General features: G+C 35.6%; 1 protein-coding gene across 3 annotated transcripts in view; it reads right to left on the reverse strand.

Annotated features, from left to right (window-relative positions):
• Nucleotides 1–12,303, reverse strand: part of LOC150102943 (uncharacterized) — a 149,276-nt gene that overhangs the window by 108,919 nt on the left and 28,054 nt on the right. Inside the window, exon 2 of one of the 3 annotated variants that reach the window (XM_090397388.1) lies at nt 967–1,606. The exons of the other annotated variants lie outside the window; for them this stretch is intronic. The gene's annotated coding sequence lies outside the window, so the exon portion shown is untranslated. The remainder of the gene's footprint in view (nt 1–966; nt 1,607–12,303) is intronic. 3 annotated transcript variants of the gene reach the window in all.

The following is a 12,303-nucleotide window of genomic DNA, read 5'->3' on the forward strand; positions in this document are numbered from 1 at the left end:
TAGAGATGACCTGCTAATGCTTCTGCCTGGTATCTCCACTTGGGCCTGGCTCCCACTGAAGAGACCTCAATAAAGGTCAAAACTAGTCTGGGTTGTGGCCCTTCCCTATAATACATAACATTAGACATATCCGCAAGGAGATGTGTTTTGCATTATGGGAGCTGAGTTAGGAGTGTTAGTATCTTGCTCCACCTTTGCAAGGAGTGCCCTGGTGTTGTACCACCTTACCCCAGTCCTGAAGATACTTTCAGGCGCAAACTTTGTTTGCTCACACTTGGTTAAAGGATTAAACTAAATTGATTATACTCTAACCAAGTGAAAAATAAACTTAACATCTTTCTCTAAATCCAGGGAGATGAAGTTTAGAGGACAGACTGCAAAATTGACCAAAACAGAAAAAGATTGCATGGCTGCTGAAGAACACACAACACCCAGGGATAAAGAGATTATTATTCCACTTTTATACAGCTTCATATACTGCTCAAAGCAATTAGGGAATATATTTTGGTTTTCTTGTAAATTATAAAGTTATAAAAATAATTTACAAATGTAACACATTTATTTTAAAATATTCTTAATATACAACATTATAGAACACACAACTACATACAAAATTATGTTAAGACTTGTCACTTAGCTGTATTAGCATGTGGTATAAAAGCATGGCTTGTTGCATGTGCACTTCCACAGTGCATAATTATCAATTCAACTGTAAACTTGTGTCACCTACCACCCATTATTTTGTTAAAAATGGCAGAGTTACATGATATCTTGGAATCCATGGCATGGAGCCATTGGTTGATTAGAAGCTGGATAAATGCAACAAGTTGGTGCTCAAGCATGTCGTGTATATCAAAGCATATTTTTGCGACTTTGGAATCGCTTTCGGGAGATGGGAAATGTTCAAAATCGTCTTCATGCCATAGGTTTATATGCTCAAAGACCAATGGTTTGCATTCCACTTACCGCAAATCACAAAAGAGCCCGAAAAATTTGGGCACAGGAACACCACAATTGGACAAATGAGGATTGGGCTCGTGTACTTTTTACAAGTCCAGATTCAGTCTGGAACCAGATAACCGACGTATCTTGATGTGGCGTGAAAGTGGAACAAGAAATAATCCACAGTTTGTTCATGAAAAACCCCAACATCAAGGTGGGAGTTTGATGGAATGGGCTGGAATAAGTATAGGTGGCCATACTGATCTCTATTTCATCAGAAACGGTTCCTTCACAGCACATAGGTATCGCAATGAGATTTTGGAACTTATAGTTCGTCCATATGCTGATGCAATTGGCCAAGAATTCATTTTTATGGATGAAAATGCTCTTTCACACCATGAAAATTTGGTACAAGAGTGGTAGTTTGAGGAAGAAAGTACTGAACGAATGGACTGCCCTGCCTGTTCACTGGAGTCGAACATGCCTGGGATGCTTTAGGTAACCACATTTCTGTTCGACTGGTGCCACCACGATCGCTTCAAGAGCTTGAAATTTCTCTCACAGAAGAGTGGGGAAATATCCCACAAGAACTGTTTGATCATCTTATCCAGTCCATGCAATCAAGATGTATTGCTGTTTTGGCTGTTAATGGAGACCATATGCCCTATTAAAAATCAACAAAAGCGTTTCTGGCTATTCTTGTTAAAATTATTTCATGCTAAAATGTATAATTTGTTAAATTTGTTAATAAATATCAATTATTTAAACAATATCTCATCAATTACACCCTGTCCATAAGTAAGAAATATTTATTCATATATATATATATAAAGTACCCAATAGTTATAATTACCTGACAGAAACTGAAATATCCTCTAATTATTTTGAGCAGTGTATCAACTATTGCCTCCAGATTTGGTCACTTATTCCATGGGAATGAAAAAGTCATGGAGAGGATCCAGAGGCAAGTAACCAAGATCATGGCAAGTCTATGGAATATGTCTCATGAGAACAGATTGAAGATCTATAGGCTTCAAAAACTAGCTGATAGGTGAATAAGAGAGGACATGATAGAAGCATAAAGTTCTTGAAGGATTTATAGGATTGGCACTGAAGACTTCTTTCAGAAGATGGCAGGGAGGGAGAGAATAAGGAGCAACCCTGGATAAGATTGTGATTAGCAAGGGGGGGGGGGGGGTGAAGAATAGGTGTTTTGCTTGGAAGGTCATCAATCAATGGAAGATATTGTCTGCAAGATATTGTTTTGAATGCTTCATCAGTAAATGAGTTTAAGGAGAGTATGACAGGTATTGTGCGAATAATGGTAAGAGTATGTCTCCTGCAATGAGTGACTCCATGGAGATGACCAAAAATAATAATAAGTAATACAGAACAAAATATTTATCCACAGTAGAATCATAAAATGCTGCAACTTAATTTTTATGACTGAAACATGCATAAAAATTAAGATACAGAAAAATTTGTCACAAATGGCACTGCTAGCGTGCAAAGACAATGATAACATGAGCTGTTAAAAAATAGTAAGTATTATAGTACGCCCACAGATTCGAGACACTTCGACACTTCTGTGCAGGTCAACAGAAGGAGAATCCATTCCAATAATAGAGTGATCAATCCATATTGTGGGATGAGTTGTTAATTATTACACGTCAGAAAATTAACTTCTCTTTTATGATCATTGTAGTTTACTATGTTGCTTGTATAACAGTTGGAAAATTTTACCTATGACGCACATGATTTCACGTGTTGGCCACCAATTCATATGTCCTTTATTTCTTTCTTCCCTTCAGCATGAATCGACTATTCTTGGCACAAAGCCAAGCAAAGATCTCTAAAGCATGGGCATACTATAGTAGTAGTACTCAGGAAAGATATGGTGTTTATTACTGCATAGAATTATACAGCCATACTTGTCAAAGTTTGGAGTATGTTTTAAGGCTTCGGTTGATTCCAGGAACAACCTCTCTGACTTGTAGAAGCTTCTGTGCATTACTTTTGTTTCTTTCCAATTGATCCTGTGTGTGTGTGCAGGGGTATCCAAAGCATGGTCTGCCAGACCCGACTTGCCATAGTGAAAGTGCCAGATATATTGTGTTCACTGAGGCGGATGTCCACAGTTCTTCCTGTCTGTCTGTAGTAGGCTTGATGGCAAGAACAGGGCACTTCATAGACTCCTGGATGTGATAAAGGAGTGCATTTGTCCTTAGGTGAACGGATGAGAGTTGCTAATTTTATATAAGGTTTAAATACTGTGCGTAGTTGGTGTCTGTTAAGCAACCTAGATATCTTTTCAGATGTGCCCCAGTGAACACAAAAAATATATCCGGCACTTTCGCTATGGCAAGTCGGGTCTGGCAGACCATGCTTTGGATACCCCTGCACATCGGATCAATTGGAAAGAAACAATAGTAATGCACAGAAGCTTCTACATGTCAGAGAGGTTGTTCCTGGAATCAACAGAAGCCTTAAAACATACTCCAAACCTTGACAAGTATGGCTGTATAATTCTACCACAGATTTGGGAGACAGTCATCTTAAGACCAAATTAACATTTATTACTTTTATTTTATTTCATTTTTTCAAACTTTCTAAGATTATCATTTTGATTACTATTTGAAAACTTTCATTTTTTTTTTTTTTTTTTTTTAACCCAGATGGTGCCATATTAGGACTTTAGTCTTGTGTTGCACGCTGCAATTACTTTTACTAGCCCCACTGTTACACCAGATTGTGGTTGTTTTGCATTTGTAACAAACTTTGTGTGCTCTGAAGATGGTGGATATAATACCAGCAAAATATTAGCTTGTAAGTTAATAAATAGTTATTTTCTTAATCATCTGTGTTCATATCAAACCGTGAAATCTATTACAAACATGTCTGACGAACACATAAGCCTATCCACGTGCATATAACATACATACATATATATATATGCTAAATCGCATATAACATACATATATATATATGCTATATTGCAGTGGTGTTCAACCTTTTTTTACTATGTGAGCTACTTTTCTATAAAAAGTTCTTCGGCGATCTACTCTCTTATACAGATCACGTTCCCACAACCTGATATCTGATTATGCACAAATAAACAACTAAAAAAAATACACAACTAAAGACTTTATTTGTGTATTTAAAAATTTATTTATCACTTTTAATTATTTTAATACAACAAAAACAAGTGTTCTCTGCCAGGTTGGCAGGAAAACGACCCAGAGGAAGACCAAGATATAGGTGGATTGATACGCTACAAAGTGCCTTAGACGATAGAAATATAAGATCTGATAATGTTGGAGTCTTGACAAGTAACAGACTGATTTGGAGGAAAATTGTAGATAGGAAGTTAGTAATGATGTAATTTTTTCATGTAGTACTGTCATATCCTGTACACCCCTTGAGGGTACATGGCAGGAATTTGATGATGATGATGATGATGATGATGATACAACAAAAAAAAAAAATATTGGAATAAAATATTTATTTCTCTAATTTGGAAAACCAAAGTTAGAAAAAACAACAGATTGATTACAAACTCCCAAGTTATAGGAAATGCTGGTTGATTAAAAAAAAAAAAAAAAAGTTAATGTGAAATTTAGCATTGTTTGGACCTCACAATATTTTCATAGTAAAGCTGATATGAAGAAATGGCCAATCGCACACAATCATCCAAATGATCATTTGTAATTTGGTTTCTTAATTGATTTTTAATAACGTTCATATTTGAAAAGGCAGATTCTGACAAGTATGTCGATCCGAAACATGACAGAATTTTTCGAGCAATATCAATTAATATTGGGAATTTTTCATGTGCATACTTCCAAATGACTTCATTGTTTATTGATTTTAAATGTAAACTATTCTGAATGTTTATTATCTCAAGTTCTACTTCAGCTTGGTTTATATCAAACAGCCCACTAATTTTATTTGAAATTTCTGTGATGTTCAAGTTTTCTTGAAATAGATTATTGATCAAAGATACAATCATTTCAGTTTTATTAAAATCTTTAAATCTTGAATTTATTTCTTCCTCAACTAATTCTATTTCATGAATAAATTCTTTTAAATCATAGCGAAGCATTTCTTGATTTTGTTCAAAAAATTTTAATAAATATGGGAGATGTCTAAATTTGCAGTCATTTATATTTTTCTTTAATAATAGTAAGTATTGTTGGAAACTTTTTATTGAACTTAACATGTCAATTAAATTTTTATCTCTACCTTATAACTAAATTTAAATTGCTTCATTTCGTACAGAAATCGACTAAAAAGGATAAGTGTAACAACCATCTTTTATCACTCAATTGTGGATAAATATCTCCTTTTTCATCAAGAAAATTTTTATATCATTAATTAATACAAGAAATCTTTCTAAAAATTGACTTCTGCTGAGCCACCAAACATTATTATACAACAGAAGTTCCCTATCATCATCTGCCTGTAATTTAAATAACTGCCATTGCAGGGCTTTTCCTCAAACAGAATTTACAATTTTATATGTAATATAAACATCTTTTGTGTTTAATCTTTTACTACACAGTACTTGGTGAATAATACAGTGGTACGTCAAAACATCTGGATATTTGTCATCGTTTTTACATAATAAAATGAAGCCTGATTTATTACCAATCGTTGCAGGAGCACCATCAGTAGTAATAGACACAAGTTTAAAAAGCAGAAGTTTATGTTGTTTCACAAATTCACCAAATGCCGAAAAAAGTCTTCTCCCCTAGTCCTTCCCAATAATGGTATAATTTTCAAAAGTACTTCTTTGCTTGAATAATCTTGAAATACCATGCGAATAAATATCATTAACTGAGCAATATCAGTGAAGTCGTTTCATTCATCAAATTGTAATGAAAATGCAACACACTGGTGAATGTCTGACATTAAGTGAGTATTCAGATCAGCACTTAAAATTTCACATAACTGTTGTTCTGGAAAGTTGTAAATCTTTAATATTCGAAATGATTTCATTTTTATTTTTAAAATCAGAAAATAGATTCTGCTGCTTCTGCAAGAAACTATTCTTTTATTAACTCTCCATCAGTAAAATGCTTTTTTGCTTTTGCTAATAAATGATACACTTTCAAAGATGCAATAGTGACTGATAGTGGTTTATTTATTACTTTCGAAACCATATTTTGATGTACAGAAGGTCTTGCCTTTAAATTTATAATTTTTGATTTACGTATTTCGGAATTTTTGGGAAAATCTTCATCATATTTTGCATGTAGCGATCGAAAATATCTCTCAATAAAATGTCTTTTTTTTGGAATTGCTACAGATGAATTACAAATCAAACAACACTTTCCATTTACCATTGTAAAGAAAAAATCCGTTTCCCATGCCTTGTGAAAATGATACGTCGTCGAATTCTTTGATACACTCATGATTATTATCCTCAAATTAAATGAAATGAATAAGATGTGCTTTTGTTATATGTCTACTATTATACATTTTGCTATCCAGTCATTACTGGGACATTGTAAACTTTTATTATTATTTAACTTTGCATACTTGTAATTTCTATTAATTACTTGTGATGTCTTTTGCTCTATACTTTATTCTCCGTTATTCTAATTTGCTGTGCACGCTTTCTCTCAGAATCTCTCTTGTTTATCTTATTACGTGCTATGTTTATCTACCTTTCACATTACGAGTCTTATGCCTAAGATATTAGAAAATTTATTTAAAATGAGACTGCACCACTAATATCTTTGATTAGCAAAAAGAACTCAAATATACGGCTGGTAGATTTCTCTCTCTCTTTTTCTCTAACACAAATTCCTATATTAAAACTTTCACAAGCAGTCTTGGTTTATTCTTTTTCTTAATTTCATGCTTTGGCCAACTCACTTAGATTCCCGCTCAACAAGTTCGATTTATTTTAGAAACAGTGCAGTTGTAAATAAATAAACAGGCAGCAGTCTTTTAACAAGAAAGTCAAGTGGCAATTATTTACATTACTATGAAATATAACGTTAGGGAGATTGCTTTCACTATCCATCTATAAAAACTTTAACAAAAATTAGAATCTTCTTTCTTCAACATTAAATACTTTAACACATAAGGTTACCTACTCTCGGTTTAAAAATATTTAATTATTAATCTATAAGCTTACTCGTAAAGAGGTTGCCAAAATATGTGTTAAGTTATCTTTACACATTTCATATCAACCTCTAACATGCCAATTGATTCTCTTATGGACATTTCTTAACATTATTAAATATATATATATATATCTTAAAAGTTTCTTGTATCAACTATAACAGAAATTATATAAGTTTTGAACATACAAAGGCTCTGTATCTCACATTCAGTAAAAGTCTTTCACTAAAAGTTCTATGGCAATTCTTTAGTCTCAGATCTTCAGGAAATTTTGGCTCAGCTGCACCTCAACGGGAACACAGTGCGCTGTGGGCTCATTCAGCTCAAGCAAAAGGTTACTCTCCCTTGGCAAAAAGAAAAACTTACAAGCGAAGGTGCTTCGGGAAATTTGCCTTGAATTTTCTCCTCAGCTTGGGCTCACCGAAAATGACTGGACAACTGCCTTCTTTTGATGCTGTTTCAACAGCGAACTGACGCCAACTGCTAACAGAATCTCTCTCTGGCCTGGAAACTTTTCTCCAGCAATTGAAACTCTTCCTTTCGGCAATTTCAAGCCTCCTTGTCTGCAGCCTAGAAGTAGTGTCTCACTAACGACTTCTCGAACCTAGAAGCTACTTTCTGGAAGTGGGAAACTCCTCTCTCAAGCAATGTGGACCAGGGCAGCCTCTCTGTCTCCATGATGGCAACTCTAGACCAGGCGGCCTCCTCTCTGACAGCAATTCTGGACTGGGCGGCCTCATCTCTGACAGCAATTCTGGAACCGGGACCCCTTCTGCTTGCTTCAGTCCCTTTTTATTAGGCCTCCTCTGAGACTTCGCATGAAGTTTGGCAACCCCCAAAGAATCAGTATGAGGCATTTGTCTTAAGTTTCAAGTTCGGCATGCCTTTGGTTCTCCTCCGCTTTCTTACCATTGTAAGTTGCCGGAACTCTTTCTGACTGACTTCAGAGATGTTTACACTTAGAGCCTGCAAGCTTTTCTCATACATACAAGTTTCAATAACAATCTTTCTAATGCCACCATGTACAGCTTCAGTGACAAAAACATTGCCTTTGTTTTTAACACTAACATATTCCTATTAAAACAGTATATACAGTTAGCTTCAAAAGAGTTATTTACAAAAACATCTATACCGAGACAAAGTTTATTCTTTTACAATATTCACCTAAGTAAAAAATCGATGTAATATGCTGTGGAATAATTAATATTTAAGCTACAATCAAATTTTTACATTCTGCTTATAATTGTATTCACTCAGTTCGCTGTTTGACTTCCACTGATCCAAATTAATTCATTTACCCGGAATTATAAGAAAATTACTGATTTGACAATTTTAACAAAAAATAAACAATAGCAATACACTTAAAGTGAACTAAAAATAATGCAAAATAATGATAAATAAAATATTATGTTTTCAGTTTTAATTAAATTTGTAAGTAAAATTCTATCGCGATCTACGGGTTTAACATCCCTGCTAAATCGCACATAACACGCGCACACGTGTGTGTGCGCGCGCTAAATCGCACATAACACGCGCACACGTGTGTGTGCGCAAGCTAAATCGCACATAACACGCGCACACGTGTGTGTGCGCACGCTAAATCGCAAATAACACGCGCACACGTGTGTGTGCGCACGCTAAATCGCACATAACACGCGCACACGTGTGTGCGCGCGCTAAATCGCACATAACACGCGCACACGTGTGTGCGCGCGCTAAATCGCACATAACACCCACGTGTGTGTGCGCTAAATCGCACATAACACACGTGTGTGTGTGTGCGCTAAATCGCACATAACACACGTGTGTGTGTGTGCGCTAAATCGCACATAACACACGTGTGTGTGTGTGTGCGCTAAATCGCACATAACACACACGTGTTATGTGCGATGTGTTATATGCTAAATCGCATATAACACACATGTACATATGCTAAATCGCATATAACACACATGTACATATGCTAAATCGCATAAAACACACATGTACATATGCTAAATCGCATAAAACACACATGTACATATGCTAAATCGCATAAAACACACATGTACATATGCTAAATCGCATAAAACACACATGTACATATGCTAAATCGCATAAAACACACATGTACATATGCTAAATCGCATATAACACACATGTACATATGCTAAATCGCATATAACACACATGTACATATGCTAAATCGCATATAACACACATGTACATATGCTAAATCGCATATAACACACATGTACATATGCTAAATCGCATATAACACACATGTACATATGCTAAATCGCATATAACACACATGTACATATGCTAAATCGCATATAACACACATGTACATATGCTAAATCGCATATAACACACATGTACATATGCTAAATCGCATATAACACACATGTACATATGCTAAATCGCATATAACACACATGTACATATGCTAAATCGCATATAACACACATGTACATATGCTAAATCGCATATAACACACATGTACATATGCTAAATCGCATATAACACACATGTACATATGCTAAATCGCATATAACACACATGTACATATGCTAAATCGCATATAACACACATGTACATATGCTAAATCGCATATAACACACATGTACATATGCTAAATCGCATATAACACACATGTACATATGCTAAATCGCATATAACACACATGTATATATGCTAAATCGCATATAACACACATATTTTGGTGACATTGCAGGAATGGAAGAACCAACAGCTTATACTGGAATTGTGATGAATGAAGTAGAGATAACCAGTCTATTACAGAACCTCAATGTCAATACATCTGGGGGATTGGATGGTATACCAGCTCGTGTTGTACGTGAAGCGGCTAAAGAATTATCAGTGCCCTTGACCATTTTGTTTAATTTGAGCCTCGGGTCTGGGTCAGTCCCAAGTGGGTGGAAAGAAGGGAAAATAGTTCCGCTGCATAAAGGTGTTGAAAATTACCGGCTAATCAGCATAACAGGAATCATTATCAAGGTCTTGGAGAAAATAGTAAAGAGGAAAATACAAGATTGCATAGAAGAAAATTGGATACTATATTGGGGACAGCATGGGTTTGTGAAGGGTAGGTCATGCCTCAGTAACTTGCTCACGTATTATAACACATTGATGGCTGAACTAGATAAGAGTAATGGGTTTACAGTGATTCTACTGGACATTGCTAAGGCCTTTGAGAGGATTCCACATGGAATTCTAATCAGTAAATTGCAGCATATGGGGATGGATATAGGGTTGGTGAGATGGATAGGAGGGTGGTTGACGGAGAGATATCAGAGAGTGGTTTATTCAGGATTAGAGTCCACAAGACGGCATGTGACTAGTGGTGTGCCACAAGGATCTGTTCTTGGACCACTGCTGTTTAATTTGTTCATTAATGATACAGGAAAGAATCTAAGAGGTATAGTTCATTTGTTTGCGGATGATGAAAAGTTGGGTAGCGCAATAGTGAATGCAGATGACGTTAAAATTTTGCAAGATGATCTGGATAGATTGGAGGTCTGGGCTAAGGAGAATGGATGTCAATTTAATGTGGCAAAATGTAAGGTTATACATTTTGGGGTGAAAAGATTAGCAGCAGTTTACTAGATTGGTGGAACTGTACTCCCGGAAATTGATGAGGCATGAGATTTAGGAGTGTTGGTGGATAAGCAGTTGAAGTTTAGGGGCACATTGCAAAAGTGGCCAAATCAGCTCATCAAATCACTTGGTTGCTGAAGAATACGTTGACAAGCAGGTTATTGCTCCTCTGTATCGAGCTTTGATAAGACCCCATCTTGACTACTGTGCCCAGATTTGGTCACCTAGGTTTCATCTCGATGGGGAGGAGGTGGAGAGGATCCAGAGGTGAGTGACCAAGATGATGGCAGGTCTGTGGAATGAACCTTATGAGAACAGGTTGAGGATTTGTGGGTTACAAAAATTGGTTGATAGGCAGAGGAGGGGAGATATGATTGAGACATTCAAATTACTGAAGGGTTTCTATAAAATTAATTCAGAAGATACTTTTGAGAACAGGGCTGGGTGTGGGAGGACTAGGGGACATCCATGGAAACTGATCAGAAGTGTGGTTAGTAAAGGTGTTAGAGCTGGCTTCTTTACTTTTAGAGTGGTGAATGAGTGTAATGCGCTCCCAGAGTCCGTGGTGGATACTGTGACAGTGAATGAGTTTAAGGTGAGGTATGATAGATACTGTATGAATGTCGAATAGCTGTGATGAATATGATTTGGAGCCTCCCTTGATGAGTCTAATAAATCCCTGGAGTTGCCCATAATAATAATAATAATATATGCTAAATCACATAACACACACACATATGTGTGTGTGTGTATATATATATAATATATATATATATATATATATATATATATATATGCTAAATTACATATAACATACATACCATATTTGCTGGCATATAAGATGCACTTTTTTCTTTCAAAATAGGTCTGAAAAACAGGGTGTATCTTATACGCCGATACTAAGTTTTTTATCACTTTCATTTCTGGAAATTTTCTGTTCCGACTTGGAACACACGTAACTCGGAATTTCCAAGTTCACGATTTCTTTCTTGCTTCTTTGCAGTGTGTGAGAACATTCCAGTTACGTAGAGTTCAGTGGATGTGTATGCACTGCTATCGAAAATCACAGCTGTTAAATCACAGATATGCCATTAAATTTTCTCTAAATTTCTTGGTAACTTATGAGTGAAAAACGTCGACACTGCTACAATATTGCATACAAGTTACGTTGCGTAAGCTAAACATGGACACAGCTGCAGAGAGGCATTTCGGGCACCCGAAACTGAGAAAATGATAAGAACTTGGCAGAATCGGGAAGAGGATCTAAAAAAAGCAACTCACAGTAAACATAACCTATGAAGTGGAACTGCAAAATGGCCAGAACTTGAGGCAGAACTCAATACTTGAATTTTAGACCAAAGAACTGCAGGACTTTCAGTGCCTACAAAAATGATTATAAATCAAGCGAAAGCGATAGCCACTAACAAAGGGATCGCCAACTTTATTGTATCAGCAATATGGTGTTCAAGATTAATGAAGAGAAACCAGCTATGTATGTGAAGACCAAAACAATAATATCACAAAAGATGACAGCTGAATACTATGAAAAAATTATTGAATTTCATTATGTAAATTCATTATAATATTCAGTTATAAAGTTTTTTTCCAAAAAAATGTGCACAAAAAAAC

The sequence above is a fragment of the Typopeltis vanoorti genome, chromosome 9 (genome assembly GCF_054136105.1).
Source record: "Typopeltis vanoorti isolate ZY-2024b chromosome 9, IOZ_Tvanoo_1.0, whole genome shotgun sequence".
NCBI classification, from domain to species: domain Eukaryota; kingdom Metazoa; phylum Arthropoda; class Arachnida; order Uropygi; family Thelyphonidae; genus Typopeltis; species Typopeltis vanoorti.